A 9,452-nucleotide genomic window follows, 5' to 3' on the forward strand; every position below is an offset into this window, starting at 1 on the left:
GTTTGGGTATCATGGGACCAGCATTCGCAGCCTCTACCAAGCACGTGCATGGTGACTGCAACTTGTGATGGGCTGCAAGAGAACCCGATTGAGCTTTCACCGCACTTGAACCGGATCAGAAATCGACCCGGTCTAGTCCGATTCGAAATTATATGAGCGGCTTCAGAAAATAGACCCATTTGACCCATTTGGGTATCATGCGACCAGCGTTCGCAGCCTCTATCAAGCACGTGCATGGTGACTGCGACTTGTCATGGTGGTGGAACAAGAGAGGTGCAGCCATGTAAGCGGATAAAGTGAAAAACTTCTGCAAGAAAACCCGATCGAGCTTTTGCCACACTCGAACCGGATCAGAAATTGACCCGCTCTGGTTCGATCCGAAATTATATGAGCTGGTTCAGAAAATAGACCCTTTTGACACGTTTGGGTATCATGCCAGCCGCGTTCGCAGCCTCTGCCAAGCACGTGTACGGTGGAACAAGAAGCACTAGACCTGCACACACGTGCAAGCAAGAGCCGCCTATGCGTGACGTGCGCCATTCACGCGGACCATGCTTGCTAAGTGGAGAAGCATGTGGTCCACGTTAGTGAGCAATTGTTTATTCCATTAGGAGCTATCAGTGACGGTTGAAAAAGCCATTCCCGGTATCCATAACCATAGTCTCCTCTCCCTTCCCTTTTTTTTTTCTTTCTTTCTAATCAGAGTAGTTTCTCTTAACCATTTGTAGCGAGTAGATCTCATCCCCTTGATATTTTTAGCAAAGGCATTTTCAATGTGATACTCTACCCATTTCTCCATGCTTGTATATGCTATGCTGATCTTTTTCTACTAGAATTGGATATGTTTTTAATATCAAATAAATAGTATCATTTTGCAAGGAGAGAATGATGGAAAGTCAAGATTCGTATGGACATGTGCAAAAAATGGCTAAGCTCCTGCCAAAAAATAATGTTATAAATTGCCCGAGTTTTCAAAGCAAATTCAACTCATTATATGTGAGGTTGTTTAGAAAGCAGGATATTGAGTAAATTCGATCAAAATGCAAGATTTTTGTCTAGACGGCTAGATCATTTTTTGATGCTCTTCTAATACACTCGCCAATATGATACAATCAATGTCTTTATTATTACTACGTTGGCATATATGATTTGATATATTCTAACATATCATCTGACATGGTATTAGATAGAACCAAAACGAAAAAGATTTCTCCAATCCACTTTCAAATTTTATTTTTTTTTAGTATTAATTATTGAAATTGATATTGTAACATAAAAGTTAATCATTTAATTTATTATGTTAACTCAGATTTCAAGCAATATATATTTATTTTTTCCCATTTTTCCAAATTTCCATTTTACTTGAGATATTTTGAAATTTAATCCTTCTCATTATGTGCCACCCTTGAGATTAGTCCAAGATTAGTGGTAGCAATCAATGAGTTTGGTTTGGGCTGATTTCATATAGCTTAGCCCATAGAGCTCGACTCGAATTCGATCCAACCCCACAACATGTCAGGAATGCTCGACTCAAACCTCGACCCTCAGCCAACCCATCAATCCACAACCAACTTGTTGACCCATCTAAATCCTAGTTCAATTAATTTTCAGTTTTATATTAAATAGGCAAACCATTTTTGTATAGCAAGATCCGCCGTACTGGTATCAGTTGGCTACCGGTAGCAGCCCGGACCGAAACATACTGGTCTTATATCGGTCCTGTACCGGTCTCATACCGGTTCTCCAACGATAAGCTACCGGTACCGAATTCTACGCTGATCCGGTACCGGTCCCAGACCGGACCCGTACATATCGGGCCGTAGCGGTCGGTACGGCGGACCATGTGAAAAGACTTTTCCATAAAACGTGGGAATCATATTCCCATGGAAATACAACTTTTCCGTCTTTCTCCTTTAAAAATTCTAACCAAACAAAATGCATCTCATTACTTTTCTGTTGACCACACTTTTTTTTCTTCTTTTTCTATGAACCAAACGAACCCTAGGACTCGAACAAAAAATTGGATTGGGTTGGGATCACTCATGACCCAATCCAATCCAATCCATTTGCATCCCTATCTATAACCCAATATAGGTTGGGGGGAGGGGGGTGGGGGCTCCAATTTGGACTCAACCCAAACCAAGAACTCAATGTGTCGAGTTAGGTGGATTGGTTTCAAGTCGGATAAAATGGGTTAGCTAGGATTGCCGCCCCTGGCTAGGATCTCTGTAATTTAAAACATTGTCCAAAATATAGGTCGGGTCCAGTGCAGATGAGGGTCCTCTCTTGCTCATTGTTGAATCGAACCACAAACCTCCCATATATTGTACAGTGTCCCAAGACTAGCAGGACTCCTGCTTGTACATGGATAAACTCGTGCTCAATACACCAAGCTCCTAACTCTCTCGATCATAAACAACCTAAGATTGGCTACTGGCCTACTTTTGTCCCTGGTTTTTGTCTTCATCATGCCATATCTTTCCTTCCAACGACCTTGCATAACCATCTATTTGTCGCCATCATTGCTCTCACTTTTCTTCGTTCCATTTTGTTGAATCCCCAATGTCAAGCCATTCTCCATAATCATGGGAAATTGTTTATTCTAAAAATTTATCTCATGACAAAAGCGGGGTGGTGCAAGTCATGCCTCATGCCTCCAAGATTCCAACCAAGAGATGGAAATATTCCAAAATAAGATTACTTCATTTGTTTTCACCTATATATTATTATGTATATAGCATTATACTACAATATAATATAATGTAATATGCTATACAGTAGTTCTCCCACAAAATATTATAAATATAATAACCAAATACAATTGGGTATGCTATAATAATTCCTAATTGTATTACTATTGTCATATAAGAACATGACCATAATAATATCATATTGATTATAATACACAATTAATAGTTATTTTATTACTTTAAATTAATATTACAATATTTTTAACATGATATAGTATTGTACTATAATATCATGTTATAATATTAAATTTTATTAACATAGTAATACTAATATTACCATAAATTTGCTTTATTTGTATAATAATATGTACAAAATACACATATTGATATAGCAAAATAATATCATAATATGATTGTTTGATATCAACATATAATTTAACACATTAGTATGATATCACTATATAATATCTTTTATGTTCATCGAATAATATAATATATCTGATACTATAATATATATTATAATATAATATATATTATTAATATTGAATTTTTAAAAAATGAAATTATCATATAAAATAGGTTGTAACAGGTCGGGAGCAGCTTTGTTATTTCAGAAAAATCTGATAGTTTGTTGTTATTTTCAGTTTGTTCTAAAATTTTTTACCACAAAAGCATAAATTACACCTAGCACAGCTACGACATCAAGCATATTTTTTCCTAGTCTTATTTTTCCAATAGTACTCCTACCAAACTCCACCGAAGAATTTTCCCGGTTCAAACCATGAGGAACTTTGACCACCGCTCCAACAATCGAGCCGGTATGAGCGGATTAGTGTTTGTGAACTTTGACTGGCGCTCCAGAAACCAGGTGCAAGCAGTTGAATTGTTTATTTTTATTTTATTTCTTTCTCTCCTTTTCCTTTGTTCAGTCACCTTCCTTGCGACGATCAAAACCTCTCTTCGACGCCATGGCCTCTTCTCTACGCTGCCGTCTCACAGGACGTAATAGAGGTGAAGGACAGTGTAATGACCCTTAAGAAGGAGAAGGAGAAGAAGAAGAAGAAGAAGAAGAAGAAGGATTCTCCTCCCCGAAGGCTTGCAAAACAGGCCAGAGATCTGACTTTATGATAAAAAAGTGAGTACATAGGCACACTGAGTCTGCATCACTGAATGTGGAAAGCTCTTATTGCTTAGGCTTACAGCTCCATGACCAATGGTGTGAAATTAGACTGACCTCCGATAAGTTGAAGCAAAGAATGATTGATTAGATCTATTTGTACTTGAGTGAGTTTTAGCCATCCATACTGTTCTCCAGTGCAAACTGCAACCAGAATAAATCAAAGAAGCCCTGCTTTAAAACTGTACCTGCTCCTCAATCTCAGCACAGAGCTATCAGCGATCCTACCTACCATCTTCTGGTTGTTAGACAGCTCCATTCCTGATATCATCCGCAGAAGGCAAGATTGAGTTGATTGTTTTGGCAGTCATACCATGTCAAGCTCTTGAATAATTTCTGACATTAACATGAGAAAGGATCAAGTTATGTGAAGAGTTTCTAAGTCACTGTAAATGACTCCTGAGAAGGTTTCAGAGAGAAGTTTCAGTGAGAGAAGGAGTAGAGTTTTTATTCACAAATACATTGTCATTCTTCTGAGTTTATTACATTCCCTTATATAGGGATCAAGATCGAATCAGTTGAACTGGGATTGTTACAACTGATTCAGTTTAACCAACTGATTCTGGTAAGAGAGGTTTCTGGAACAGTGATCATTCAAGACCCCCCGTCAAGCTGAGAGGTCGGAAGAACATGAAGCTTGGAGCAGAGGAGATGATGCCGTTGAGAAGAGTGAGCTTTTGTAAACAAGTCTGCTGGTTGGTCAATAGAGGAGATGTGGCTGAGTTTGATTTCACCAGAGTTCACCTTCTCCCTAACGAAGTGATAGTCAATTTCTATATGCTTGGTTCGTGCGTGAAAAACCGGATTAGTGGCCAGTGCCAAGGCAGAAACATTATCACACAAAAGTTCAGTGGGGGTGATAGTAGAAATGTGAAATTCACACAGTAACCGGCGAAGCCAGATGATCTGAGTAGATGTAATGGCTAACGCCCTGTATTCAGCCTCCGTAGATGAACGGGCAACCGTAGGTTGCTTCTTGGAGTACCAGGAGATGGGATTATCTCCGAGAAAGACGCAGAAACCAGTCGTGGACTTGCGATCAAAGGGGTCACCAGCCCAGTCCGAATCACAATAGGCGGTGAGGACGAAGGAACTGGGACGGTAGGTCAGTGAAAAATCCAATGAACCTTTCACATAACGAAGCACTCTTTTAAGCAGCTGATAGTGAGAGGTCAATGGTTTATGCATGAATTGACAGAGATAGTTCACTGCAAAAGTAAGATCTGGTCTAGTAATGGTCAGGTATTGAAGGGATCCAGCAAGTCGGCGATAGAGTGCAGCATCTGGAAATAAGATAGAATCTGTAGAGGAAGTCGAATGCTTTGTAGGTAAGGGAGAGGACACTGGTTTACAATGCTCTAACCCAGCTCGTTGCAGAATGATGTTTGCATAGTGCTGCTGATGAAGAGAGATACCTTGAGAAGAGAAGACAAACTGCACCCCTAAGAACTGAGACAGATTTCCCAAGTCCTTAACTTTGAACCTGAGCTGAAGTCGGAGCAGAAGATCAGCAATTGCATCCTTATTATTGCCAGTTAATAGAATATCATCGACGTATATTAGGATGTAAATATGGACACTTTTGCAAGCAAAGAGAAACAGAGATGGGTCAGCCTTGCTAACAGTGAAGCCTTGCTCAAGAAGGAAAGAGGAGAAGGTAGAGAACCCTTGACGTGGTGCCTGTTTCAGCCCATACAGAGCTTTCTGAAGAAGACAAACGTGCTGAGGGAAAGATGAGTCAACGAAGCCCGGCGGCTGTTCCATAAGCACTGTTTCATTGAGTGTACCATGAAGGAAGGCGTTTGAGATGTCCAGTTGTCTAATAGGCCAGTTAGAGGTCAGGGCAACAACAAGAAGCACTCTGATTGTTTGAAACTTGGCAACCGGGCTGAATGTTTCAGTGTAATCAACACCAAACTCCTGATTGAACCCTTTAGCAACCAAACGTGCTTTGTAGCGTGCGATGGATCCATCAGAGTGTTTCTTGATTTTGTAGGTCCATCGACACCCAAGAACGTTTTGATATGTTGGTCTGGGAACAAGTCTCCAAGTTTGTTGATCCATTAAGGCATTGAACTCCGTAGACATTGCCTGACGCTAATTAGAATCAAGAACAGCAGTAGAGTAACAGGTGGGTTCAACAAGGGAAGAAATATTTGTGTGAAGGGAGAATATTTCCTTAGGTTTTAGAGACCCAGTTTGTGATCTGGTGATCATAGGATGTCTGACTGGTAGTGGCACAGACAAGGATGTGGGAACGGCAGTTGAAGGTATCGAAGAGAGTGAAGGTGTGCCAGTATTAGTGATAGTATGAGAAGAAGAAGTGTGGGAAGAGAGAGGTAACTGATCAGTGGCTGTTGCAGATGAAGAAGAAGAAGATTGTACTGCTGGGGTATGAGATGGACGAGGACAGTTGGAAAAGTCCGGAACTAGCAACGGTGTAGGTATCACTGGTGGACTTGAAGAGGAATTGGATACCTGAGAGAAGGGAAAAATATGCTCATCAAACTGAACGTGCCTGGAAATGAAAACACGACCTGTTGTAGGATTGTAACAGCGATAGCCCTTGTGTTGAGTAGAGTATCCAAGAAAAATACAGAGAAGGGAGCGTGGAGCCAATTTGTTATGCTGGTAAGGCTTAAGCCAGGAAAAGCATTGACATCCGAAGATCCGAAGTAGAGAATAGTCCGGAGGATGTCCATGGAGAAGCTCATAAGGTGATTTGTGGTGTAAAATGGGAGACGGTGCACAGTTGATGAAGAATACAGAAGTTAAAAGAGCTTCTACCCAGAATGAAACCGGTAGAGAAGAAGTAATTAGAAGACTTCGAATAGATTCCAGGATATGTCTGTTCTTTCGCTCTGCAACCCCGTTTTGCTCTGGAGTATGAGGAGACGACCGTTGATGAAGGATACCATACTTAGAAAATAGAGAAGAAAATTTCTTGGAAGTGAACTCACCACCACTGTCTGAACGAAACACTTTAATGGAGGCTGTGAATTGAGTTTCAACCATGCTCTTAAAATGTATGAATATAGGTAAGACATCTGATTTGTATTGAATTGGAAAGACCCAGGTAAATCTGGTAAAGTCATCAACAAAGGAAACATAATATTTGAACCCTTGCTGTGAGGAGACAGAGGAAGGTCCCCAAACGTCCGAATGAATGAGTTGAAGAGGAGCTGTAGTGGTATGAGCTGCCTTATGAAATGGTAGTCTGCTGCTTTTGGCCATACGGCAGGCCGAACAGGAGGAAGTAGACTGCTTGGTGCTAGGAATGAGCCTTCTTGACATAAGGGTGCGAAGAACAGCAGAGCCCGGATGACCAAGTCTTTGGTGCCATGTATCATGTGAAGTGGTGGAAGTAAGAAGAGCAGTAGAACCAGATGAGGAGATATGAGAGTTGGAAGTAGTGAGTTGAGAAAACTGAAAAGGGAACCTGTATAACCCATCAGTACAACGACCGTGAAGAATCGTCCTGTTGGTGATGTTGTCCTTAATGGAGCATCCAGAAGAATTGAAGATCAGTGTGCAGTTATTATCGCAGGCAAGTTTGTGAACTGACAATAAATTATGTGAAATACCAGGGTATGAAGAACTTGAGACAGTTGAAGATTATGGGACGGTGTTTGAAGAATTCCTGTCCCAGTATGGTGAATCGGAATGGTGGAGTTGTTGCCTAAGGACACATGCTCATGACCTTGATACGGTGCAGAGTTCTGAAGAATGGATGGATCAGGAGTCATGTGGGATGTAGCCCCACTATCAACAACCCAATCAGAAGTTCTTGAGTGCTCAAGAGGATTAGCCAGCAAAGCCTTCTGACTGAAGAAGGAACGAGACGAATCAGACGAAAAGGTAGGATCCAGTCTGTGCCAGCAGTTGATTGCCGTGTGACCTCGCTTAAAGCAAATTTGGCATTCTGGTAAGCTTCTAGGATCTTTGCCTCGGCCTGACGGAAACCAGGGTCCAGATCGACCGCGACCACGGCCTCTGAAGGGAAGCTCCCTGCTAACAGAGGAGAATCGGCCTCTTCCTCTCCCACGGAGAGAAAGTAGTGCGAGATTTGTGTCGAAAGTAGTCGATTGCTTGTCCTTGGCTGTTTGAATGATTTCCTCACTGCTAAGAAGGGCGTATAACTCATCCAGATTAAGTGAAGAGCTTCTAATTCTAACAGCCGTTGCAAATGAATCATAGGAGGAAGGTAAACCATTCAGAATATGTAGTATAATATCCTCGGTATCAGGCTTAGACCCGGCAGATGCAAGAGCAGTGACAATATTCCTAACATGAGTCAGGTATTGTTGCATGGATTTGTCATTTTTCTTAATGCTGTGGAGCTCATTCTTTAGTTGAATGACATGAGATCTTGATACAGAGTTTAACCGACGTTCTAAAACCGACCAGATCTGATGCGTGTGTACCAGATTTATGACGAATGGTAGAATTGATGGAGAGATGGTTGACTGTAGAGCTGATGCCAAGAACTGATCAAGGAATAACCAGTGGTCAGAGTCAGCGGAAATACCTGAGGTTGAGGATGAGGGACCTTCGAGAAAATCATGATACCCGCTTGCTTTGAACAATCGGATGATCTGAGATTTCCAGGTGAGAAAGTTCTCTGCAGTGAGCTGGGTGGGAACCAGGGAATTTATGCGAGAGATCAGGAATTTCAGTTTGGGTGGTATAGCAAAATCCTCAGAATCCCTTGTGTCATCTCTTGTTCTCATAGTATCCATTGAATGTGGGTCGGTTTGTTCATCAAGTTCTGGTAGAACTACTTCCAGGGTGAATGAATCGGAAGACATAGGTTGTGATGAAGCTGCAGCTCTTCATTGGTTGATCTGCAGCAGGAAGATGAGATGAACTACTTCTTGATTTGGAGATTGGAGGATCAGTTCTTGAGGAAAGTAGCCCGCTCTGATACCATGAAGAGTTTCTAAGTCACTGTAAATGACTCCTGAGAAGGTTTCAGAGAGAAGTTTCAGTGAGAGAAGGAGTAGAGTTTTTATTCACAAATACATTGTCATTCTTCTGAGTTTATTACATTCCCTTATATAGGGATCAAGATCGAATCAGTTGAACTGGGATTGTTACAACTGATTCAGTTTAACCAACTGATTCTGGTAAGAGAGGTTTCTGGAACAGTGATCATTCAAGATTATGTTCCTACAGCCTTTATGGGTTATTACTGATGCTTCTGAACGATGAGTTGTTATGATAACCCCCGGTGTTGCTCCAAATATTATGAATCATAGTGCTAATTCATGTGCGAGTTCGAATGAGAAAAATATAGTTAAATACAAAACATAACATCCAGTGAAAGCAACCTTCTAAACATTCTATAAGTTTTTTAAATGACCATAAATATTGGAGGGATTGTAGATAATGGATTAATAAGAATTGGTCAAGGGAAATGTATTGATCAACAAGCACATGTGCAAAGCCAGAGGCCGGAATCGAGGCATGGCATCAGTAGCTAGAAAAGGAGAAATGAGCATACAGTCGCATAAATAAAAAGTATCCACAATATAGACAGTGATATCAGTCATCAGATGCTAAAGTGTGAGTTACAAGAATGCGTA

The sequence above is a fragment of the Phoenix dactylifera genome, chromosome 12, assembly GCF_051530095.1.
Source record: "Phoenix dactylifera cultivar Ajwa chromosome 12, Ajwa_hap1_PhDact_Kaust_v1.1, whole genome shotgun sequence".
Classification (NCBI taxonomy): Eukaryota; Viridiplantae; Streptophyta; class Magnoliopsida; order Arecales; family Arecaceae; genus Phoenix; species Phoenix dactylifera.